Source organism: Lissotriton vulgaris, chromosome 1_1, assembly GCF_964263255.1.
Source record: "Lissotriton vulgaris chromosome 1_1, aLisVul1.2, whole genome shotgun sequence".
Lineage (NCBI taxonomy): Eukaryota > Metazoa > Chordata > Amphibia > Caudata > Salamandridae > Lissotriton > Lissotriton vulgaris.
Window position 1 is genome coordinate 784063026 of NC_141685.1, and position 27283 is coordinate 784090308.

The 27283-nt window shown below is 46.0% G+C and overlaps 1 protein-coding gene across 1 annotated transcript in view; it reads right to left on the bottom strand.

Annotated features, from left to right (window-relative positions):
- Positions 1-22581, bottom strand: part of LOC147747823 (dimethylaniline monooxygenase [N-oxide-forming] 2-like) — a 396650-nt gene extending 374069 nt beyond the window's left edge. Inside the window, exon 1 of the mRNA XM_086956258.1 lies at positions 22348-22581. The gene's annotated coding sequence lies outside the window, so the exon portion shown is untranslated. The remainder of the gene's footprint in view (positions 1-22347) is intronic.
- Positions 22582-27283: the final 4702 nt, after the last annotated feature.

Genomic DNA, 27283 nt, shown 5'->3' on the forward strand with positions numbered 1-27283 from the left:
GTTGCTGTTTTTGTCACAGAGAACCCTTTGTTACATGTGGTTTGGCCGCTCCTGAAGCTGAGGTTGGGGAGGAGGGGGCTGATTTGTATTGAAATTAAATAATCGCTTCAAAAGCACCGGCTGCAGAGTTTGACTTCCTTGTTGCTCAAATGAGTGTGATTTCTGATATTTGTCTATTTCCATTGACTTCATACCATGATTATGCTTGCAAGAAAGTGCCACTCTAAGTGTTACACCTCTAGTTGTTGCCTGACTCTCGTAATTCCACTGAATCTATGAAAATGTCACACATAAGCAATCTGAAACATTAGCAGCTATACTCAAATGAGTGTAATTTTTGATAAACTGATGTGATTCCCTCATTTTGATAGTGAGAAAGTGTCACTCATATCGTTGAAATATCACTCATAATTTAAATGAAAATATGAAAATGTCACACATAGCAATCTGAAACCTTGGGAGCTATGGGGTCCATTCAGGCCCTGTGCTGTCAACCCCATTCACACTACCCTCTGTATTTGCGCAAACACAGGAATCATGGCAGTCCCCTGGCAGTGGCAATTAAAAAATCCATGGTGGAGAGTATAACATGGCTTTTAACATACCGGAGTCTTTTGTGTGTCTGCTTATGTTTGTGTATTTGCCTGCATTTGTATGCCTGTTTTTTGTAAGAAAAATGGGTGGCACTTTGTGTGCACATGTCTGCTCGGCGACAAAGGTTCATAATTAACGTAGTAGGGAGGGTTGGTGGGTGAGTGAGTGGGTGAGTGAGTGGATCGATGAATAAGCAAGGGTGGATGTAAGAATGGATAAATGGATTGATGGATGAGTGAATGGATGGATGGGTGAAAGAGGGTGGATGACTGGATAAAAGGGGGGATATGGGTAGATAAGTGAAAGATTGGATGGGTGAATGAAAGGTAGGGAGGTTGGGTGAAAAGGTGGATGATACTGATGAGTGAAAGGAGGGATTGAGTGAAAGGGTAGATGGAATGAAAGGGTGGATGGAATGAAAGGGTGGATGGTATAATGGAGTGAAAGGGTTGATGGATAGATGAGAGAAAGGATTGATGGATGAGGGAAAGGGTGGGTAAAGAGATGGATGAGTGAAAGAATGAATGGATAGGTTTAAAGTTGGATGGATAGGTTTGGATATGAAAAGTGGACAGACGGAATGGTGAAAAACTGAATGATGGATGAAAAACTGAATAGACGACAAAATGTAAAGGGTAAATTGTGGACATCAGCAGGTAAATGATAGGATGAAATTAATGAATGGATAGATCGATGGAAGAGACAAGAGATATATTCTGGGGAGGGTCATGATGATTTGGTTCATTTGCTTGGTGCCATAAGAGCTTTGGTTCGAAATGGGCATATTTTCTATTTCTTCCTACTCACATGCTCAAAAATATATAGTATTGTGCCAAAATACAGCATTTAACAGTATGGCACTATTGCAAAAAAAGGAAATGTTAACATATTATCGCATTTCTCTTTCATTTTGTGTAATGAGTCAACCTGCTTTGTTTATATACACACATTTATCATGTGTTTTGTTGTGGGCTGCAACTATTATAGAAGTTGTTAAGTATCATCATGTCTTGCCCTTAGCCCCGCACCTGGCCACGCCCACTCACTTCACCTCTAGCTCATGCTAATGAGTACCTGCGCTTATTTTTTCCCATTTAAAGCACTGGGCACTGCTGAAGGCGATTGGCACTGGCGCTGTCTGCCTGCAACAACGACGCAGCGCTAGCTTTCTGTCGGGCTCTTGCAAGTGGTTAGAGCTCAGATCAGACACTTTTCTCTGTTTCTGACCATAGAAATACATCTGCAGGTCGTGACTAAAACTTTCAGACCAGGCACTTTTCGCTTAGGCACTTTCCTACCAAGCACTTCCGGGCCAAACAGATGCCTGCTGCCCCTGGCTCACCAGCAACCCAAGACACTCTTCTGCACTTGCTAAAGCTGAAGCACCCTGAGGCAGCCCTACCACCAGGTTCAGGCACTTTCCGATACGGCACTTTCCTGTTATTTTGAGCAGTAATCACGACTGGGACAGACTTCACCAGCGGCTAATAAGCAATTGACATCAGTCATCTTTTGGCCCTCTGATCGCTCCTCAGACACACTTTGCCACCATCCGGGAACAGGCACTTGAAGACACTGCACTTTCTAACAGTAAACTGAATCTGCCGAACACTGAAGGACCGTCAATCCAGACACTTTCCGGCTCTACCCGACGCGACCCTGAACAGGGCAGACCACAACGGTAACTCAGAGGAGGCACTTTACACATCGGCACGTTACTGCTGCACCTGCGTCTGGTAAGATCCAGTACAGAGATCGTCAGCAGCCAAGAGCAGGCACCTTCCGGAGTGCTTGTTGTGGTGACTGCTCTTCTTGGGCAGCTGTAGGCCGTGGGGTGAGCTTGCGCAGGGGCAAGCATGTGCAGCGGGGACAGTAACAGAGCACACACGTTAGATACAATGTCGGAAGTGACGGACCCGAGCGGTCGTCCTCCTTTTATTTACTCACCGCAGGCCACGCCTGGCCTGCGGATGTAGGGGTGCATGTTGTGAAACACTAGACTGCAGACTATTACATCCCTATCCAACTTTGTCCTTTGTTAGTCTTTACTTGTTCCTACGCCCCCAAAGTTACAAAATGTACCTTAGATCTTACAGACAGGAACAGTCTCTCAGCCTCTGGCTCGGGGGTGGATTTAGCCGCAGGCTGTACCGTTGGGAACCAGGGCGCCCTCTTCTTCTGTTTGGACTGGGGCTCCCGGAGCCTGCCTCCCGAAGAGGGGAGAGCAGGACTTCAGGGGCCTCGCCGGGCTGGCTACTGGCTGGTTCCCCGGCATTGTTTTTGCCACGGTGGTGGCCAGGAGGCTTGGCTGGTCACTCGAGCCCTCTCTGTGGTGTTCCGGTGGGACCTCTTTGAACCACGAAGCATTCCGGGACACTTCCTCCACTCCTTTACAGGTCGTTACCATGGTGCCATGATTTTCCGTGACTATCCAGGTGCCAGGTTCGTAGCGTGTCTGAAACTTTCGTCCTGGATGTCAGTTTCGCAGGATAACTGTTGTCCCCTATCGGAGTCTCCTGGGTGTGGCTCGGCGACGAATACTGGCTTCCTGGTTTTGTCGCCTTCTCCTCTCTTGCGAATCTTCCACATCCAGGGGAGGTGGCGACCATCCTGGGGAAGTTGGTAGGAGGTCTCGCCCGGGTCCTTGAAGCATGAGGGCCAGCAGGCTCCGTTGGGGCGTGCAGTGCGGGGTGCTCCGATATTCTCTCAGGAACTCATGGAGCCGGTGTTCTGGGTCTGCCTGTTTTACAACGGATATGCGAAACACTTTATTCAGCGTGCGCATGAAATGTTCCACGTCTCCATTTGCTTATGGCCACTGTGGGGTGATGCGACGATGGGTGATCCCGCGTTGTTGAAGGAAGGTGGCAAACTCAGCCCCTTAGAATGGGGGACCGTTGTCGCTGCGAACCTCCTGCGGGAAGCCGAACATCGCGAAGACATTTTCCAGGACAGGTCCTACGTGACTTAACGCCGTTGATACAACTGACTCGACCACGGGGTACTTCGAGTAGGCATCCACGATGACCAGTGTTTGTCGTCCCCCTGGGAAACTTCCGAAATCCATGATTATCTTGGACCACGGTACCGTGCAGGCGTTTTCGGTGATGACCGAGAGGGTCTTCTCCGGGTCACACGTCAGCTGGCATGACGCGCATCGCCTGACACACTCCTCCATCATGTCTTTGAGCTCCGGAACCATACCTTTTTCCTCATCCCCGACTTCATTTTGGTGATGCCTTGATGCCCTCCATGGGCCAACTGGACAGCCCGATGCTTGAGGCTCTGAGGAATGACTAGCCGGGGCCCTCTCATCAAGACGCCATCTCCGGTGGCACTTATTTCGTGGCCGACTCACCACATCTTCGTGAGAAGCTCCCGGTCTTCTGGGGTCCACGAGTTATCTTGGTGCAGATATTCGGTCCAGGAACCCTCTTGCACCGCTCCCAGCATCTTGGTGTAACTGCATCGGTGGCCGCTGCTTCTTTCACCTCGTCCAGTGACATGCTCTGGGGGCACGACGTGAGGGCCAACTAGTGGGCGAATTCTTCGCTGTCGTCATCTTCTTTGGGTTGGTCCACGTGATCGGGGTGCCTTGAGAGGAAGTCAGCGGGGTTTTTGGATCCTAGGCGGTATACGACCTCCATCTCGTAGGGTTGTAGTTGGACGGCCCACCGTTCAATTCGTGGCCGCGGATGGGGCGCAGTTCCTTTAAAAAAGGGGACTAGCGGTTGATGGTCGGTCACCATGGTGAATGGTTGCTCTCAAAGGTAGAGGTGGAAGTTGCAGGCCCACTTGATGGCGAGCGCCTCATGCTCGATCTGTGCATACCTGGCTTCCGTCAGGGTGAGGGCCGTGCTGGTGAACGCTAGGGCGGCCCACTGAGCTGGGCTACGTTCTTGAGCTAGTACAGCTCCGAGCCCGACGGGGCTCGCGTCCACCACTACTTACGTCAGTTTATTAGGGTCGAAGTATGCTAGAATGGCCTCGCCTAGGAGAACGTCCTTGATCCCCTGGAATACCTCTTCTTCATTCAGACCCCAGTGCCAGGCTGCATCCGCCTTTGTGAGGGCTTGGAGAGGTTCGCTTCTGGTGGCGAGGCCTGGTATGAAGCGCCTGCAGTAGGTATCCATACCCAGGAAGCTCCTTACTTCCATCAATGTGGTTGAGGCGGGGTGTTCTTAATGGCCTGTGATTTCCTTGGGTCTACTTGAATGCCGTCTTGGTTGATCACGTAGCCAAAGAACTCAAGAGAGGGTTGGAAAAACTGGCATTTTTCTCGATGAAGGGTTGCTCCATGGGGGCTAAGGCGTTTCAGGGTTTCACAGAGATGTTTGTGGTGTTCTGCGGCTGTTGTTGAGTGGATGAGGATGTCGTCACTCACGTTCAACACTCCTGGCAACCCTGACAGTAGTTCCCTTATGGTGTTGTGGAACACATCAGCCGCAGATGATATTCCGAAGTTTAATTGTTTATACCTCCGGAGCCCTAAGTGAGTGCTGAAGGTTGTGATGAAACGGCTTTCCTCCGCAAGGGGTAGTTGGTGATACCCTGCATTCAGGTCGATCTTCGAGAACCACTTCGACCCGTTGACGTCCGCGATCATGTCATCCATCGTGGGTGTTATGTGGCGTGCCCTCTTTATTGCTTTGTTAGGCAGGTGCATGTCAATGCATAGACGGATGGCTCCTGGCTGCTTGGTTTTTTCCGCAATGACCATCGGGGACACCCACGGGGTTGGTCCGGATACTTTCTCGATGACCCCTTGCTCTTCCAACTTTTCCAGCTCCTGCTCTACAAGTGGTCGTAGGTGGAAGGGGATCCGTTGATGCCGCAGTGCGACTGGGGCCACTGACCTATCAATGTGCAATTTGATGGGCTCGCATTTGATGCATCCGAGGCATTTGAACAGCACTAGGAGTTCTTCTACCTGGTGCGTCAGGATCCTCCAGGCGAACGCGATCAACTTCAGATCTTCGGCGGTGTGGCTGCTCAGGAGGGTGTGAGCTTCTCTATCGATAACATGGATTGTGGTTGTTAGCTCGAGGTCATCCGCTTTAATGGGTACCACCATTTTCCCTTTCAGTGGCAGGGGTGTGTCAGTTCCATACGCATATATCCGGGTCTTGAATGGAACTACGGGAGGGCGAGGACGCAACTTTCGGTATTGCTGTAGGCCCATGACGTTGACTGTGGCTCCGGTGTCGATACCCGCCTTGACATCCGTCCCTGCCACTTGGACTACGCAAGTGGGTTGGGGTCTGCGACACTGTTTTAGTTCTTTAGCGAACGACACTATGTATGCGTCTTTGTCATCTTTGTCTGACAAGTCTTCCACGTTTGGTAGATGTCTCGTGGGCTTGTTCTGGGTGTTGTCAGGAGGTGCGGTGTCTGTTATCGACAGCTGTCGGACTGCTCTCGTTGGAGGTCTCTACCTTCGGGAGTTCCGGGTATTGCTGCGCCATCTGCAGGCGGATACAAAATAGTTGGGGATGCCACAGTTGGTGCAGGTTTTCCCTTGAGCCGGACAGTCTTTGGCGCCATGCAGTTCGTGTCCACAGCACCCACATCTCGTTCTGGGTGTATCTGCTCGGGGTCCTCTGGGTTGGTCTCCTCTTGGTTTCGTTCTTACTGCATCTACCCGCTCTGTCTTGACGGCCTCCACCTTTCCTTGGGACTTGGTCAGCGCCTAATCCATCGCAGTTGCTCTCGCTGCGAACAGGTCATGCGACCTGGCTAGTATCAGGATGTCTTACAAAGTGATCCTTGGCTTACCCAGTATGAGGCCACGCAGTGTCTTGTTGCGGCATCCTTGAATGAGTTGCCTCCTGATCGCTTTCGGCTGATCTTCGTCCATGCAGGTGCTGGCTAGTTCCCGGACGCGGGCATAGAACAAGTCCATGGACTCTCCTTCCCTCTGGCGTGCTTGTCCAAGCTTGAAGACCTCGAAATCTGGGTTCAGCTGCGGGTCAAAGTGGCCGTTGAGCGCCGTCACGGCTGCATCGTAGTCATCTGTCGCCCCGGTGTTAGGTAGATGCTTGAACAATTTGAATATCTCGTCTCCGGCATAGTGGAGTAGCAGGGACCTTTTAACTGCCTTGTCCATTTCCCGGGTGGCGACAAAGTATTTGTCTAGGCGTTCTATCCATATCCTCCATCTGGGAGAGGCAGTCGCTGGGTCTTCCAATTTGCTGAACGGGGGTAGGACCCCTGACGCCGCGTGCTGGAATGGGATGCGGATGGGCGCGGCTGCGGCGTCGTCATCTCCCATGTTGCTTGGCTGGGGCGCGTCAGGACTAGCGGGACAGTCTTCGAGGATAAGCCCTGTGCTGTGCGTCGTCTATGGCGTTGCGGCGGCGCTTTTCTGTGCCCTTGGGCCACCCCGTCGCGAGTGGGTCTTCTCCTCCTTTCCCCACTCCTTACTGTGTGTGCTGGACGGGCTTCTTTCCTTGGCGTCGTGCTTCTCACGGGGTGTTTCTCAGGGTCACCTCTCCTCTTATCCCCTTTCTTTTGCCAGTGCTTGTTTTATTTATTTTCCTCTTCTCTTCCCAGCAGCTCAGGGAGGCCGGTGCACAGGCACTCCTCAGTTATGGGACAGGGCTGAGGGAGTGGCACCCAGGACGATGAATCTTGGTGCAGCAGCACACTGAGGGCAGGCAGGCTGTGTATTACTAGGGCTTAGGCATGCCAGGTGAGGCAGCTCTCTCTCCCCCTTCACAAGGGAGGCACGTGAGACACAAGGCCGAACTGCAGGCCTTCAGGGCGTCGTGCACACGAGGCGTGACGGTACCAGAACTCCACGCACCCTCTAGAGGCAACTGCCAGCCCGACCAGAAGCTGTAGCAGTAGCACCACAGGATCACCGCGGGTCCACGGCGGTGCTAGACGGGAGAGGACAGCCGGGTTTTTAACGTGGGCAGCCGCGTGTAGAAAATGGGTGCACGTTGTGGTTTTGCGGTGCACGGGCGAAGGTTGGGCCCCCTCCGCTCGTCGCCAGTGTGGTGACTGCACTTCTTGGGCCACAGTAGGCCGCGGGGTGAGCTTGCGCAGGGACAAGCGTGTGCAGCGGGGACAGTAACGGAGCCCACACGTTGGATATAATGTCAGAAGTGAAGGACCCCGAGCAGTTGTCCTCATTGTATTTACTCCCTGCAGGCCACGCCTGGCCTGCGGATGTAGGGGTGCGTGTGGTGAAACACTAGACTGCGGACTATTACACTTGTGCTCAGACCAGTCACAGTCTTCGCTGTGACAGTACCCCGGGTCAGAGCGACTGCAGGGATCTACCTGCAGCCCCCTCCTCAGGAGAAGCTGTGCACCTCACCCAGGCACACGCTTCCTGCTGCCAGAACCCCGATGAGAATAGCCCAGTGATGGGCAGGCGGGCGTTTTGTGTCTTGTGAATAATGCAGTCGGGGTACCCAGAAAGTGCTTGTTGCTTCGCAGGGGTATGAGTAAGCGCTATATAAATATACTCGACCATGTTCATTTCAGGTGGATGCCTAATAAACGTGTTAGTGGAATTAACAGGTGTTAGTCGAATTAAAAACTACAAAGTTAAATCATAAACCAGTTGTGTGTAATGTACTAAATGTACTTATATATGTATATTTAAAACGATCACTCACACAATAAGCAGTGTTGTATTGTGTACTTGTATCTTGAAATTTCGATCATATTTATTTATTTATTTATTTATTTATTTATTTACAGCACTTATAGAGCGCGAACGAAGGCCCTTGGGCATCTCGGCGCTAAGATATCTGCTATGTTCAGCCAAAAAGGGGAGGGGGATCACTGATTAAAAAGCCAGGTTTTGAGTTGCTTTCGAAAAGACCAGAGAGATGGGCTGGTTTTAATGGCTAGTGGCAGAGTATTCCAGAGTTTGGGTGCTGACACGAGGAATCTTCTGTCACCCCATGACACCAGTTTGGTACGAGGTACCACTAACTCATGTGAGTTGGAAGATCGCAAGGATCTGAGGGGACGGTAGGGAATAAGATTTTGAATAAGGAAGGCTGGTCCCTGGTTATGCAAGGCTTTATAAACAATACAAAGGGTTTTGAATTTTATTCTATTCCTGATAGAAAGCCAATGGAGTTCTCTCATGGTTCCTGACACTGAGTGAAATTTGGGGACACCTCCCAAAAGCCTAGCAGCTGCATTTTGGATAGCTTGCATTTTTTTGAGAGCTCTTTCTTGTGTGTCCAGGAATAGAGCATTGCAATAGTCCAAGGTGGACAATACCAGGGACGTAATCAGGGTTTTGCCTGCTGAAGCCGGAAGGAAGGGGAGAATTTTTTTTATAAGTCGTAACTTATAAAAAGCAGAGGAGGTGATCTGATTGGCATGCGGGAGGAAAGTAAGACGGTCATCAAACATGACTCCCAGATTCCTCACCCTGCTTACAGGTGTGGGGGGGGGGACCTAATGACAGCGGCCACCTGCGGGCGGACCATTCCGGGGTCAAGTTTCCGAAGATAACTACTTCGGACTTATCAGAATTCAATTTCAGGCAATAGGAGGCCATCCAGTTCCCTATAGTTTGCATGCCCAGATTGAATTCGTAAGCGATTTTTTGGCCGTCATTCCTGATGGCAAGGACCAGCTGGGTATCGTCAGCGTAGGATGTGAGGCTCATCCCATGGGTTCGAATGGTATTGGCAAGGTCCGACACGTATATATTAAAAAGTGTCGGACTCAGGAATGAGCCTTGGGGTACTCCACATGGCAGTGATAGGGTGGAAGACTGGAAGGATCCTATGGTAACCACCTGGGTCCTTTCTGCCAAGAAGGAGGCCAGGAGAGTCTTCTTAATCAATAACAGGTCAAATTGGCGTTTTCTGAAAGCAGCGCGCAAGAGAGCGCAGTGTACCCCCGGCTTCCGCCTCAAGGGTGCAGTTAACAAATATCACGAAGGCGGGATGGAAAGCCCTTAAGTATCCCGGGAGGGACGGAGATCTGCAGCGCGAGCCTTCCCCAGCCCAAGATGGCGGCTCAAGTTGCTAGGGGAAGTGACCAGCGCTTAGCGACAGCGGCGCTGTGTCATGCAGTAGAGACGACCTTAGCGATGTGAATCTCGCTCCTAGGTGGGGGCTACAGATAAAAACTCGCTGTTAAAATATATACAGAATTTTAAAAGATTGTTATTCTTAATCAATAACAGGTCAAATCGGCGTTTTCTGAAAGCAGTGTGCAAGAGAGTGCAGTGTACCCCCGGCTTCCGCCTCAAGGGTGCAGTATAAAATAGGAAGTCACTATACCTCCACATCATTGTGTACATAGGTGAGGGCAGAGTCAGCTATTGTTTTTCTAATGCTTTTTTGAAGGGTACGGGGTGGAGAGCGATCTGTGTGTGTGTGGTGGGTGTGTGTGGGGCTGCAAAGCGCTAGATTGGTTTTTACCCTGTAAAGAGTAAAGTGTATTTAATTCCTCACTGACACATCGCAAGAATAATTGACGGACTGTAATTGACGGGGTGTGTATTTTTTTTAAATCCCATGTATTGCCCTTTTAATGATGATGGTGTTTGGATAAACATTTCCACAGGGATGCACTTAAAATAAATCCCTTTATTTTCATAAAAATGGTGTCCTTTTTGAAAGGCTCCGTTGTCCATGATTCAAGTTTCACACCTTGATCTACTCACGAGAAACTTTTTTAACTCATCGGGTTCACTGTCTCTGGGGCACCGGGGTGGCAAAAATCAAACGAAACTCAGTATTTTCCAGTGTAATTCAGGCACCCTGTGCTCCTCGAGATCGCCATGTTATTATTCCATTGTGACTAAAATTGCTTCTGAATTAATCATGTATTTATGTGTCCGGATTTAGTTTGGGCTATCGAGAGAAAGCCACAAAAAAAACACCTCAAAACAGAATACATTGTTAGAAAAAAAGATGTAAAATACAGGTGTAGCCCGCTCTGAGAACGACATTCATTGAATATATTTCTGATGACAAAATTAATTATCAATAGCGCTAGAAAAGCAGCCGTGAAGGTTAGTCATTTATGTTATGTTTCTGACGTTTGTGTAGCGCACTGTCGGCCATTTCGACGGCCTCATAGCGCTGGCAGCTGCCTTTTAGAAAAGTGTGTGTGGTGAACAGGAAAACCGAAACCCGTGGATCCATGTCCAAGTGCAAAGCACCTATTTATAAATTGGCTTGATATAAAAGACGTGTGTGTGTGTGTGTATATATATATATATATATATATAAACATAAGTTTGTGTGCCAGCGCTTATTTACTTCTTTTATAATTCCACTCTGAATTATGTACAGCGGCAATAATCATTATTATAAAACAGGTGGTCCCTTTAACCCTAGAGGGGCCCAGAAGCCTGGTGCAGAAGGCGTTTCCTGGACTGCTCGCACTCCTGCTTGTTTAGGGAGAGCGAGTACGTGGCCCAGCAGGAGGGCACCTCGTTGTGTTGTCGCAGGCGTTGCCATGGGTGCAGCGTAACAAACTCACACTGCGGTACGGGTGAACTGCGAACACTCCTCCTTGGCTCCAGCGTCAGCACTGTTCCAGAGAACGACCCACGCTTGCCCATTCGAGCCTCCCGCGTGCTCTTGTAGACAGCGCCCAGAGGCGTTTTTAGTTCTCAACTTTGTGCTATAAACAATGTGTAACACAACACAAACGATTCAGCACCCACATTTAAATGTCCCCAGCTACTATTAGTTTTACTCTGAACGTCAAATTCCACGCACAAGCTGAAACAAGCATTGGCGGCACGCGGCCTCGCGCTTAAAGTTAAGTGCTCGCCCTAGAAGCAGGGAGAGGAGGGGATCAGCGTGATTTACTTGCGGGAGCGATAATTGCTACCATATGGTGGTGCTCGCTCCCGCAAGTAAATCGCCTCGTGCACGCGTTGCCATTGAAGGCAATGAAACACGTGCACGTGTTTGGGTCTTTTTGCCTATGCAGCGCATGCGCACTACGTAGGCATGACCTAAAAACAAACTTCATCTGGCTCTCATCCCAGCGTGTCCATTCTTATTTTCCAGAAATATATTTTATTATTCGTTTATTTCCATGCTCTGACGACCACATGTCGTGGCTGCCTGCCAGTCAACTCTCTCTTGGTTTCCCCACTCACTTATTACATTAAAAGCACTTGAAGTGGTACTTTAAAAGAACTGCATTCTGCGCCATTTCTTAACAACGCACCAATGTAAAATAGTGACCTGCCTTGATAAACACATCCACCTCCCACATTGCCTTTCCATATTTGAAGCAACGTTTTCCTCTCCCAGCGCAAAAAATTACTTGTGGCATAAACAAATAATTCTACAGTAAGGAATGGAAGTGGGACTATGAGTGACGTACTCTACCCCACCGACTGTGGTGACCACATGTATGTTATTTCGATAGACCTACCTCCATCGCATTCCTCAACATGTCTGGATATCTTACAATACACAAACGCACAGTTGCTGTGTGGCTATTTAGGCATAAGAGCCCTTAGCTGGATGCTAAGAAATCGGAATCAGGAACTTGGCTTTTAGAGTGGCCCTGAGAGGACAGAAAAGCCAGTACATGGACCCTGGTGCTATAACATTAGTATTTAATGACAAGACTCCTGGCTTGTCACCAAATAAGTCACACATAAGCTAGTCTAGATGTCAAGCGCCTATGAATGGTAAATTAGTAAATACGTAGAAAAAGTCTGGCATTATTATAATCACTGCATGTCAAAGGAACTTTCAAGTCAGTTGTTGTTGTCGTCCATATCTTCATGCAGACTCTGTAATGAGGCAACAGATTCAAAGTGCAAATGTGTATTTATGGTCCATTCTTTCTTTTAATCATGTAGGACATACCATGGCGTAGGGAATGATCACAAACTGAAGCTGCTTTTTGACCCTGGGGAAATCTTTGCAGGCATCTTACACATACAGTGTGAGAGATGGGAATAGAGATACAGGGAATCCTGGGTACTGTTTCTTGTGCCAAATGTCATGTCACGGGAGGACCCTGTAATTCACTATCGGCCTTGGAGCTGCTCCCAGCTTGGTCTGGGTGCTGATGATTGTGTACTTACTCTTCAATAAATGTAGACAAGATGTTGGTTATGTCAAATTAGTCCAGGGGAGTCATTTTGATAAATGCTTCAATTTTGCCCGTCCTTGTTGATTCTGGTTTAATGGATCTATTTTTTGTATTTGGAGTGGCTCTGCACACTTAGTAATAGATGGACCCTCTAGTGTCGAACAGGAGAACCTGTACTCACTATCTTATGGACTCAGTATAGCGCCTCCTGCGTCACCGGGCACCTCATGTAGTAGGCCTTCACAGTGGCGCTGTGATATCTTTTTGAAAGATAGTAAAGAGGCGAATACCCCCTTTCTTGTTGTAGGTGCACAGTCACACTTTAGGCGCCAGTGCATTTGTTTCCATTTTTTTTTACAGAGTTTTATATAGCGCGAACTTGACCCGAATCGGGTATCAGAGCGCTTTACATAGCACCAGTTGCATTACATGAGGACAAATTCATTTTTTTGTTAGACAGAGGGAGATTAAGTGATTTGCCCAGAATCACAGGATGTTCAGCGTCATTGGAGAGACTCGAGCCCAGTTCCCCAGATTCGAGGTCGACCGCCCTAGCAGTTAGGCCAATTCCTCTCCCAGAGCTCAGTATACAATACTTAGAGGCTGACGTGTTACCACTGTCACGGCTTTATTGCCTGCAGTGTAACATTATTCTTTCCAACACCAGATCAAACAGTCAGGTCCACTGTCATTACTCATGTGGGTCTGCTTAGTCTCTTGTGCACCACACACCTGTGAACGCCAGCAACACTGCACAAGCCGCAGTTCGTGTCCACCTCGAGAGGCTTTGCCGCAACTACAATGCTCCGATTGGGGCCGCAACCTCCCACAGCACCCCTCTGCACCAGCCCACCAGGTCTCAAGGTTCATCCCAGGCCTGTGCATGCAGATTCCAAGTTTTAAGCCACATCTGGACAAGACCATGCTCTTCCTACCGTTGGCATATAAAGAGCAGAGGTTCAGAGTGGAACACCAATTATGTCAGCATTATTGCACAATCAATCATAAACAGAGCAAATCATTAAAGATAAAGAAAACTGGACCCATTCATCGATTTTGAAGTATTTATTTTATATTAACAGCATCAAATGAAGTTTCAAACAAGTTCTCTGTGCGCATATAGTAAAAAGCATTGCCTTTTACAATGCCAATAGCTCCAATTCCAACAAACGCGAGACTTACTGCATTTCAAATGCTTGTTTAAAATAGTTTCTCCTACTGCAGACACAACATGTTTTCTGCAACATTCAGCGTGCCATGCGCGCTTTCAGTTTCTAAGCAGCCAGGGACAATGACTCCTGCTCCTTTGAAAAGTTCTCGCATTTACACGATTTTGAGCTATTTGCACAGTACATGATAATGCTTTTTATTTACATGTTAATTATCAAAACACATAAATAAAAGGCATTGTCATTTACAATGCAAATATCTTAAACTCTTGCAAATACGAGACCTATTGCATTGCAAATGCTTGTTTAGGGTATGGTACCAGACTATTCTTGCCAGAATACCTTTTGACTGATAATAGTAAATCTACACCCAATCGGACAGAATTTTTGTAAAAAATATGAGGAGCACTATATGTATGTCAGACAGTATTTCTGATAACAAAATCCTGGCTAACACATGGCCTAGGTGTCCAATGTTGGTTCTTGAGAGACAGATCCATACCAGGAGGCCAATTCACAAAAGTAATCTGAGACAAAATCCTAACTTTACAGCTTTTGGTATTCTCAAAATGTATTTGGGTGTCGTACAGTTAGGAATCCTAACTTTACTACTCCTAAATGCCTTTTGTGAACACCAAAAGTCCTTAAGTTAGGATATTGTCTCAGTTTCGTAGTAGTAAAGATAGGAATCCTAACTTTACTACTCCTAAATGCCTTTTGTGAATACCGAAAGTCATAATGTTAGGTTTTTTCTCAGATTACTTTTGTGAATCGGGCCCCAGATTTTCAAGCTAAACACTGACTATGTAAATGCTTCACACTTAGTTTTATTTTATTGGAATTTATCCCATGCTAACATTACAACCTGGCGTAGACACCCCAAAATAAAATGGAAGCCCTCAGCCCTTACAAATGAACTGTTGTTCAGAAAATGTACACCCGATTATAACAAATAGAACCCAAGAACAGTTCAAAGACTTTTAGGATGGAAAGACTGTCTTGTGGAGAATAAGTGATCAGCACATTTGAAATAACCTGCAGGTCTATCAGTATGATCCATAGATGTGACAAATGAAGAAGCACAACCCACGAAGATGAAATCAGTGCATTTAAAAAATATTGAGGTCTTTTGAGGGAAACAAACCAAAATCTTAAGGGAAGGGCTGACTATCCAGTTCCTAAAATGTAACACATACTATGTTCTTAATCATTCTAGATCTTATCTGCAAGAGGAGACCACAAGCATAGCTATCAGCAATGGATCCGAAACCTGTCACTTTCTGCAGAATGGGGTGAATGCAAAACTAAGGTGTTGCTCATCACCTTTGTGGAAGGATGCACGAAGCATGACTTAGGTGGCCACACCACCGGTCAACCAGGGATACTCAATGCCACTATGAAAATGCTGTCTAGCGCCTAGCTTACAGCGGACAGCGTCACCAAGCACAATGATGGCTTCCGAAGCATACAATACACAATGGACTCTGGACCACCACCGACTACAGCAGTTGTACTCAAACTGCCCAAACTAAAACACTTCACAGCACTCTGCACTTAGAGGAGTTAGGAAAGAGGTTACCTGGAATAGATTCAGGGTGAGGGAGTTACACAGGCACTCTGTATAAATGAAGATGTTCAGAATGTAAAATGTTATTTATTATTTATGTTTAATGTGTGACAGGGCCATGACTCACGAGAGGTGAAGCCTCTAGAGGCCATGATACCCCCCCCCCCCGCCCCCCACTAAATAATAATAGTGTTAGCAAATTGCACTCAGTAGATCGTCTATGTTGTATATTGTGCCCTGGTTTCATACCCAGTAGTAATAAGAAAAACAATATTTCATCATAACTAGAGCACATGAGGTTAAACCATGCATATATTCATTGTAAGTCCATAGACCCTGTGCTTTATTTAGATGTAGTTGTAGCAGGGAGCATTTGATACATTTAACATTGTTTTCTTGTGTCAGTTGCACTGTAGTAATAACATGGATTCATCGCAGTAATAAGTGTGAGTATGGGTTTATTGTTACAAACAACTTTTTATTGAATCACATTAAACCCTTCCTTCTGACTCTTCCCCCTCCACTTCCATTTACACATCCCAACCCTCCTCCTACTGCTATGATCTCCAAAAAAACAACCAAAAATAACACTTTTTAGGCCTTCCCTGTTCCATCCCTCCACTATCCCTTTCAATCCAACTAACAGACTAAACATGTCCATCGCTCAAATTAATTTCATGTGTCCCCATACATTTTCCCCACTAATCCTCTTTGGGTTCTGGAGTAGCGTGCTACCCATCGAAAAGCGATTTAACACCTCATCAAGGGTAGCAAGAGCTATATAAATGCAATCTCTTCCCTCATCTATCCCTCCACTATTCTTTTCAATCCAAATAACAAACTCACATGTGCAGCGCTCAAATTAATTTCATATCTCCCTGTACTAATTCACCAATAATACTTTTCTGGTTCCGGAGTAGCGTGCTACTCACCGAAAAACCTCTTTGACGCCTCGTCAGGGGTAGTAAGTGCTATATAAATGCACTTACAGTTACACTTATCTTCACTAGCAGGGTAGGGGTTCCAGCAGCTGGGAAAGGAGAGGATGCAGCTACCCAGTGACGGCTATTGTGTTTCCACAATGCCAATCAGGGCTCCAGCATACCAACATGAGGGCAAAATAACATCATTCACTGAATGAAGTCCAGTGTCCCATCCATTTTGGGTAGAACAACAGGCTCCAGGGAGTGAGGATGGCAAAGTGAAACTATGCAACAGGGGGAGTCAGGGAACTTTGCAAGGTTTCACCTGGCCAGACTCTGATTTTGAGAAGAGTTTATTTAGGGCAGTGTTTGCACTGATTCCCTTTTGGGTGTTTTAAGTGTCTGAAGGGGAATTCTTGGGAGGAAACGTGTCTGAGGTGCACATATGGTAGGCAAGATGGTGGTTCGGGGTGAAGAAGGTGAGTCATTTGTTGAGGTACGCTGGTCCGGTGTTGTGGAGAGCTTTGTGAGCATGAGTGAGGGGTTGTATGATTAAACAACTACCTCTGAAATCACGAATTCCTAAATCACGAATTCCTAAACCACGAATGCTAATCAACGACCAAATCCTTACCACGAAGTATTGAACCACGACTTATTGAACCGCGAAAAAAATTCTATTAACATACAAACCGAATCTACCATGCTATATAAACCTACAAAACAAAATATGTGGCTTGACTGACAGGTGGCCCAGTTCACTATCCTGCCATGCTACAGTCCAACGGTCACTTTCAGTAAATCATATTTTTAAACTGGTGGAAATGAAAACCTGCTATCTTTCAAAAATGCCACTCTTAAAGTGTTTTTCTTTTTTAACAATTCTTATGTTTACACGTAGACGCTTACCTCAGATTTTAATGACATTTTCTACAATGCTACTAACTGTTAACCTCCAGACTTAAAGAAGAATGTTGCTGGTATTGACGTTTGATTACAGAAAATCTATTTTCACTTTACGAACTGGGCACGCTGTTTTAGGATGTTGTCATCGAACATGAAAATACTCGTAGAGAATGCGTTCCTAGAGCTGCAGAAATAATGGTAGAAAAAAGAGAAGAATTGAGGAAAAGAAAGTAAGGAAACCTGCGAAAAGGGAGTAATGAAAAAAAGAACCTGCTAGAATTAGATAGAGAAAGAGGAAGTGCCGGGTGGTCTGTTCTTAAAATGATAAAATATATTCCAATAGAGGTTTGATGCAGCAGGCCACATTAACTTACTTTATTTCTGAGCACTGAGTTATAGAACCTGAATAAAAAAGTGCAAAATGCCAGAGGTCGATTTAAATATATTACACGTCAGCATAAAAACATAATTTGAAAACAATCCTTCAGTGTCATCTACTGTCCTCACAAGATAAATTAAAACTGTCTCTCTGTTCAAGATTATTTATTAAAAAATAGTTTTCATTCTAAATGATCTTTAAATGAATTAAATTTTTGTTCCTGTTTAAAGGTCGGAGTCCTTGTTAATGCCACTGGTTGTTTGTTTATGAGTTGTTGTAAGGCCACTCGTTGTTAAAAAGTGTTGTTCTGGCCGTTTCCCAAGTAGAGTATATTAACTAAATTCATGCATTTTCGTTTTGAATTTAAAATGCTTAACTTGGTAACGTTAATGTAATGCATGTAGACAATTCTGGGCAAAAACACATACATAAAATAAATGTAAACAAAAAGGAAATATAAGTCCATTACCGCCAGCCTCGTTCTGGTCCCGGTGCTCTTCTCTACTCCAGCGAGGGCCCAGCCAACTTCCCTAACCAATCCTGGCGCTCCTCTCATGCTGTTAACCAGCATGAAAGAGGCGCCATGATTGGATGGAGTGGGCTCTCAGCGCTCCACTGGGCACTGAAGGACAGTGCTGGCTCTCAAGCCAGCTGTCAGACAGCTGGGTTGAGAGGTTTAAAGTGCACATGTCTGGCTGGCCATCCCAAAACCGCCGGTCAAAGAGACATGCACACTTTAAACTTAAAGTGCCCAGCCTATTAACCCTTCTTTGCTGCTGCCAGTCAGCAGCAGCCCCGCCCCGTCCTGACACTTGTCTCAAGAGTCAGACGCGGTTTTGCAGAAGTAATGAAAAATAAATGGTAATAATGTTAATTACTGTTTTATTTTTCATTTCAGGGTATTTTAATTAGTGGGGCGATGCTTCTCCGCCTTAGCGGAGAGCCATCCCTATGTAGCACATGCCCATGTGGTGCAGGGGGGGCAACACTTCAAGGGGGTCCCATTCAGCCTAAGGTCAATGGAATATCTGAGAGATACAGGAGACTCAGGGGCCCCTCATCACATTCTGCGGAGAGGTATTATTTTGTGTTACGCCACTGATCACCTCACCACCGAAGTACAGAGCCGCCCCTAGTCAGCATGCCACACACTTGGAAGACCACTTGTGTACTGTGTCTGGGTCTGCAGCAATGGGTACAGGGGAAAGAGAGACCAGGCAGCAGGGGCAAGACAGGAATATCTTAGTTCCAGCCATGGTCTGCCTTTGATCTAAACAAGTACAATTTAAAGTTTAAGTTCTGAGAGAGGATATGATCTGCTTAGTTACTGGGTGTCATGACTGCCTCTTGACCAGGGCCTGAGGTAAGAGGTGAACAAATAAAGTGTGAATGTGACGCCTGAACGGGAGCCTATTTTTTCCCGGTGACCCTATGCCATGTGGGACACTCTCATCCAGTCCTGGCTTATACAATTACTGTGTAAGAGGATCAAGAAGAAGTCTTAGAAAGCAACAAAGAGCTGCAGGATAAAAGCAGGGGCATAGCTTTCACTGGTGCAGCAGGTGCAGTGGTACCAGGGCCACTGAACCCTAAACATTGCTGTATTTTATAATAACAACAGCAACCGGATGGGAGGTATTTCTTTCTTGCACTAGGGCCAATAACACACTGGCTGCTCTACTGTATCGAAGCCAGGACTGGCTGAAGCTGTCCCAGATGACATTCAGCTCCTCGGGTCCTATGGGAGCCATGAAATACAAGCTGCCTAAACCGGAGCACCGAAATCTGGTGGGTGGGTGGAGGGGATTGTAAGTATAGGAATAGGTTGCATTGCAAAGGGGCATTTATAGTTTGTAATATGACAGATGTGATCGAAGATTAATGGCTATGTTTCTTTTCTTTTTAGGAATGATTATATGGCGATTTTTAATATTTCAATTATGTATTTCTGCTTGTATGATTTGTATGTACAAATCGAATAAAAGCTTTTGAACTGAACTGGCTATGTTTCGATATTTTTTTCATTTTTGCAGTTTTATACAGGGCAAACTGTTATAAGTGATTTGCCCAGAATCACCGGATGTTGAGCAGATACCTGGACTAGAACCTGGTTCCCCAATTCCAAAGTCGGCAGTTCTGTCCATTAACATATCTCTGTGTTTTTTAAGCTTGCTTTGTCCTTCCAATAAATGCTGTCTTTTTGATAATCTCTGCATTCATACATAAAAATGTAAGTACTCATTTTACAAATAAAATGGTTTGCTTAGCACATTTCTGCACATGACAACACATGGCCACAACACATGGCCCCAAGGCTTATGCATCTTTGTGAGCAAACATTGTGTTTGGCACTCCTTTTTATAATCTTTTTTATAATATGTGTTTATCATCGGGTTAACCAAAGTTTATGTCCTTTTGAGGCATGTTTCAACTGGCATGCAATCTTGGGCATTGTTCCATAATGCTATCTCCGCATCTGGGTTTGTGTTGCACTGAGGTGCCTATTGGCACATGTTCTATCTACATAATCAACATGTACCCATTCCAAACAATTTGATTTTCCTTCAAGCTTCTTTTATGATTATACAATATTAAAATGTCCTTTATTTTCCATCTTTGGGAACTGTTTGCGCCACCTTGTAATACCAGCCTCTCACAACGTAATCGGAACGCTATAAATATCAGATACAGGTTGCCGACTTGCCGTAAGGGATCATTTCGCCAGTTTAAAAAGAAACTTCCTTTTGAGCTGCCTTTAATAGACTCGCTGCTAAAGTAATGTTGGCTGAAAAGTCCCCGGACTGTATATATGCCCTTCATGGAATGTGGGTAGTTGACAGCTATAAAAGGCATGCTTCATTCACAATTCTCATTTTCATTAGAGTAATCACAGTTTTCCAATTTCTTTTTTTCAAAATATGCATATTAGGACTAGGAGGGATCCCCCGGGTGACATGGAAACGTGGATATTATTTATGGGGGTCAATTAGGGGTACTTATGAGTAGCCACTGTTGCTCCTGTCTTACTCTTTGGTGCCACTCGTCATGTCCTTCCCATTCCTGATAAGAGGGATCATGATGGCAGTGGCAGGAACAAAAGGTAATCAGGGCTCTGGGGATACCATAGTTTGCAGTTCTTGCTCAGCAGCGAATAGGAGGCAGTTGAGGGATGGGGGCTGGACAAGAGGTCAGCCCTGTGATATCTAAAGTGTGTGACGTCACTTCCACTACCCGTCATATTTTGGTGAATGGGCGTCTATGACATTATTATTATGCATTATTTAGCACGGTATATACTGCACTCATTTCAAAAGAACATGGAGAGCAAATGCAGCATTAAAAGGCTGTGTTGACAGCTTTTTAGATCTTCTAAGTTACAACGCAGAGCTACTCTAGTGCTTAAAAGAGGACTCCCCTTGGTTGTATCCATAACAAAATTATCTTTTGACAAACATCTTGGCCAGAATGTTATTTTCAAGACCATTGTCACATTGGGTGCAGATTACCTATCATTAACTTCCATATGGTGATATTTTTGTAAACGGTATTTGGAAAACAATATTTTTGTCAGACGATGACATTTAATAATCTCATCAGCAGCAGAAATGATCGCAAGAAAACCAGTCAATGTAACACTTTTTTTAAACTATTCCCCCACTTACAGGGCTAGCAGATGATTCCCTCACTGGACCGCTAAGTTTCCAGCCCTCTGATTTCCTGTAACTCTTCATTGAATTGCGAGCGTCCTGGTCATAGGTCACTTCAACTGAACTAAGTAAGCTAACATCAATGAAAATAAAGATGTATGAAAGAAAATTCCAGTACTGAGAGGGAGAACTGAAAGCCAGTGGCATTTAGTTGTCTGGTCACCATACCCTTAGTCTCCGAATGGCTCCTGAAATGATGGGCACCTTCAGTCAGCAGCAAGGCTGCCCGCTCATGAAATCACTTTTCCCATTGGAATTATAAACCTGCAGGTCCCAACATGCTTAATGTTGTTGGATAACAACTCAGAAGTGGCTGAAAGTAGCTCTCTTGGCATGGAGACAGTTAATAGACCGCTTAGAACTGCTCCCCTCTCTTTCTCTTTCAGAGGCCATGGACACTACCTTGATAGCCTTCGGCTTTATGGTCTTGAAAGCCATGGCCGCCAAGTGGGCGCATGTGATGAGTAAGACCCTCAACCAGGAATGACTTCTTGTCCATGAGACCTGTGCATGCTGCACTGGCATTTTTATATTTACAGGGAGCTGTGTAAGCTTGGAATCACGGTAACCAAAATGCTGTAAGCTCAACAACAGCACGAACCAAGGGTGTCACAGATGACTCGGGCTCTTGGCTAACGTAAAGCAAGGATCAATGTCCTGATTCTTAGCATATTGGAGTATAGCAATGGGTCCTGGCTCTGTACCTCATACACTTTTTACTGCCCCATTTCCCCACGCGAAATGTATTTGTTCTGATATGTAAAATAAATGAATGATTTATATATAATAGGAATTTTTAGCCCGTGCTTGGAGTTACAAGTCGACCCCGTGCTACTAGGGAGGACCATGTTGCTAGCGCTATACTTTCATTTAGAAAACCAATGCATTCTGGGAGATGTAGTTGGTGCTCACTTCAAATCGAACCAACAATACTAAAAACCAGTTTGCAGAAAGAATTCCCAAGGTACGCTGAGCCAGGAGTGAAGCTAGAAACCTAAGGCCAATCCTACAGAAAACCCTAAATCCGAAATAAAATGGGCCTTACCTGTGGCTTCTCCTACTGTTCCAGGGGTGCTCCTCCGAGGCTCAGTATGTTCCTCGGTGGATGTAGCAGTGGACTCTTTGCAGACGGCGCTTTTGCATCCAAAGGAAAGCAGTGAATGGTGTGATTTAAGTCAAGCAGATCCGCTGTTCATCATCTCCGTCCAGGACGGATGCCAAGCCCACAGGCGCAGATGGCTGCTGCTGGGGCCAAGCTGATGTGTTGTGGTCCCGTTCTTTCCTCGTTCCTTTGCATCGCAGAGGGCTGCTGCGGGAGTGTGTAACCTCGCCTCAACTCCCTGCGTGTCTGCAAGAAAGGACACGCCAGAGGATATTGTTGGCATGCTTCAGAGCTCGGATTGAGCAAGAGGTGCAGCAGATACGCATAAGGCCTTTTGTGGCTCGCATACATTTACCTCAGAACACGAAGAGCATACCTACGAGTTTACAGTAAGGCATGGTGCACCCTCTTAGTTCCGTTTAAGAAAGGTACTTTCAATGTAATGGCACATTTGTTCCAATTTTAGAGTCTGCCCTGAAGGGGATCATGAAATAACCCCGATCCAATATTTTTCCCGGTGCCAAGAAGCACTCTCCTCTACAGCAGTAAATGTATACATGTGTTGATGAGAAGTTTTTGTGTCTTGGAAAAGCACTGGATGGACAACAGGTGGGATTTCTGGCGCACAATTTACATGCAGGGGTGGCTCCTCCACAAGGGCGAAGGAACATCGCCCCACTGCCAAAAGCAGCACTTAAAAAATAAAATAATAATTGATTATCATTTTATTTTTAAGCAGCTGGCTCAGCCATCGTGTACAGTGAGGAGTGAGGCTAAGGGTATGGGAGGGGGTAGTAGAAGGAGTGGTATGTGCACTTTCTAAGTGCCCATGTGTGTTTGGCTGGCCGTCTCAGGATGACCAAAACACACGTGCAGGAACCCCACAGATTGGGGCACTGTATACCCACTGGATGGAAAACCACAGTAAAGGTCCCAAACTTACGGAAATATTTGATGCTATGTTTTCCTCTAACATCTGTCCATCTGGAAGAAAGCGACTATTAAACCTCTCATTAAGAAGAGTTCTTTAGATCCCTCTATAGTTGTTAACTATAGACCCATAGCCTGCCTCCCTCTCCCCGCCAAAATTGTTGAAAAGATCATGAATATCCAAATTTCAGAGTACATAGATCACAATAATTGTTTGGATAACTCGCAATTTGGATTTCGGAAGGGACATGGGACGGAAACCGCGCTTATTAAAGCCACAGATGAAATCAGGATGACACTCGATGGGGGAGGATCGGCAGTGCTTATCTTGTTGGGCCTGTCCGTCGCGTTTGACACGGTCGATCACTCCATCTTGATCTACCGTGTCTCAGTGGTGGGGATCACACATGGTGCCAGGGATCTTATTTCCTCTTTTCTCGCTGATCGAGTACAATCCGTCGCCTTTGGCAATTTCACTTCACCACCTTTTACTCTCCCTTGCGGTGTCCCCCAGGGATCCTCGCTAAGTCCAACACTATTTAACATCTATGTGTCGGACTTGGCGAGGGTCATCAAATCCCATCACCTGGCAGTGACATCCTATGCCGATGACACCCAGATTGTCTTGGCTATTAATAAAAATGGAGATGAAGTGGCTTCTAATTTTAATTCAGGAATGCTAGCAATAAGTGACTGGATGTCTACAAATTGCCTGAAGCTTAACTCCGATAAAACGGAGGTGATGGTGTTTGGTAATCTCTCCCCAGCTTGGTCACCCACTTGGTGGCCTGATGTTCTTGGACCACCCCCATCTCCAGTGGCCAAAGCAAGAAATCTGGGGGTCATACTGGACACTAAACTTACACTCATGCACCATGTTAATGCTGTTGTGTCATCCTCATTCTACACTATGAGAATGATCAAAAAACTCCTCCCTTACCTCCCCATGAGTATGGCCAGGACTTTGGTCAGTGCATTAGTCATATCTCGCATTGATTATTGTAACGCGGTCTTAGTCAATGCTCAGGAAGGAGTCATAAAAAAACTACAATTGGTGCAGAATGCTGCGGCCAGACTGATCACTGCGACCCCCAAGTTCACCCCTATTTCCAGCACTATTGAACAACTTCACTGGTTGCCAGTAAAGAAAAGAAATACATTTAAGGCACTCTGCATTGCCTATAAAGCAACTCACTCCTTGGGACCTGCTTTCTTAAAAGATGCTTTTTGCCCTTATACCCCTGCCAGATCCCTCCGCTCATCTACTGCCGGTCTTGTACAGGTCCCAAGAACAAAGAAAGTCTCCTGGGGTGACAGGTCCTTTATAGTGACCGCCACCAAACTTTGGAACAGTCTTCCTAGACAAATCAAAAACTGCACTTCTCTCCTTTCCTTTCGCAAACAGATAAAAACCTGGCTTTTTAAACAGTAATCACTTCATGGACAGCATAGTGGACACTCAGCGCCGAGACACCCTCGGGTATTTGTGCGCTTAACAAATTTTCTAAAAAAAAAAAAAAAAGGCTACATATACCAGCTTGCTCTGCAATAAATAAAAATAAACACTAGAGGGAAATAAAAGGCGGATATTGGTGAAAAGCTCTTGTGGTCTGCAGTAACGGAATGCCGCAAACAAACCTGTGATCAAGGACAATGGCTGTCTGAAATGCTTTGGGCGAGAGGAATCGCGGATGTATCTGCCAGTTTTGACAATATATTAAAATTCTGTTGGGCCGTATGGCTTCGTACAAGGACAATAATGGGAACATAATATATATATATATGTGTATATATATACATCAGTCAGCCAATAGGGTTCCAGCCACAGATATTTAAACATCGCCCCGCCATAAGCCTCACTTTGAACTATCCAGCTAAAAACCGGCATTGATAAAGGCACCTGCCAAAACGCGTTGCCAGGAGCTGTTACTGAGGACACTGCTCTTAACTCATTGTGCATCTTGATGGCAAAAAATGTACCGCTCAGCAACTCCACCATATGTCTGACCCGTTTTTAATGTAAAGCGGGACTGGTGAAGTATATATGGCGGAGGTCGGCTCCGCAATCAGGCACGCCTCTTGGTCTGGATCTCGGCATACTGCCGACAAACTTTGCGGAGGAGTGCACGGACTGCACAACGCGGCGCCCCCCCCCCAGCCTGGACTGTGTTAAAGGCACTGGGGTAAGAGCAGCAGCTGGTCTGCTGATAGAGTTGCTCAGCAGCGAGGGAATTTGCCATCGATCATACAGGTACGAGGGAGCAAACAGTACAAAAGATGACGAGTTCAGGGCATCACTGTATGCACGGGCGTGTTATTATACCTCGCTCGCTAATTTGGACATGTGTGTTCCCCTCTGTGTGATCGATGAACTGTGCTAAGTGAGGGGAACCCAGGACGGACACATTGGGAGAGGAGAAGTACTTACTGGATGGAACTTTTCCTGTCCTCTCTCGATGGTTACACCAGTCAGCAAATAGGGTTCCCTGCAACAGATATTTAAACATCGCCAGCCATAAGCCTCACTTTGAACTATCCAGCTAAAAACCGGCATTGATAAAGGCATCCGCCGGAACGCGTTGCCAGGAGCTATTACTGAGGACAATGAACTCATTGTGCATCTTGGTGGCAATACATTTACCGTTCAGCAACTCCAGCATGTGTCTGACCCGTTTGTAATGTAAAGTGGGACTGGTGAAAAAAAAAAATTTATATATATATATATATATATATATATATATATATATATATATATATATATATATATATATATATATATATATATATATATAATATATTATATATTAAAGAATGGAAACAAAAGAACCATACAGTGTCAAATTACAATCACAGGCATGAATTTGCCTCAAGTACTTTTGGAAAGAGGTCATCATTTTGCTCTGTATACGCTGATAGGATAAAAAGAGACAGGCTATTATACAGACATGATCTACGCAGTATTGTGAGATGAACCAAGGCAACTATCTAAGTCTTCTCAGATCAGTATAGAGATACCACACTTGGTCGTCAACCCTCATCCCTCCCCTTTGGATAATTCTTCAGAGCTAAGGTCTGTGTCATCCGAGAATTGGTCCAACAGTTGTGCGCATGTTAGTATCTCATCAGCTGCTCCTTCGTCAGTACGTGACAATCTCATATGTTGCTCCTCTGCTGCCCCCAACTCCAGTAGATTCCTCTGCCGATGATCCATCAAGGACACCCACATTCTCATCCATCTGATTGCCGCCCAGCATTTTGCCAAAAGGAGGGCCAGCTGCAGACGTGTTTAAGGTATCTTACGGCCTTTAGGCCACACCACCACTCCCAGCAAGCAAGCGAGAGGTGTTAAAGAGATTTGAATCCTGATATCCTCCTCAATACTTGACCCCACTTGTTCCCAATAAACTTGAATCTCGGCACACTCCTAGGCCAAATGTAAAAAAGAGGCTCCAACTTTATCACAGCGTGCGCACTAGGCTCCACTAGTAGGGTCCATTTTTTTCAGTTGAAATTGGGGGATGTGTGTGTGATTTAAGAAGTGAAAATGACATAGCTTGAGTCTCTGATTGCAGGACCCTGTACATACTAGGGAGGTTTCGCTATCCTAGTCAGAATCTGAGATTGGTAGCCCCACCTCCCTCTCCCAAGCCCCCATGCCGCATACTGCTTATGGTGCATGTCCCCAATAAGGCTTTTATAGAATAGAGTAATGAGGTGCTGGCCATCCCCAGAACCGATCAAGCCATGCAGAACCCTGGAAGGGTGGGGTGCCACCGGAAACTCAAAACAGAGTTCACTCACCACGCTTTTAAACTTGGAATAGTGCAAGGCGTGGGCTGGTCCTATTCCAAACGTGTTCGGGACCTAGGGAGCTAGATTCCACAACTGTAGTTCCCTGCAGAAGGGGCTTCTGTGCAGGACTTTCTGAACCATCTTGTTCCAAACCAAC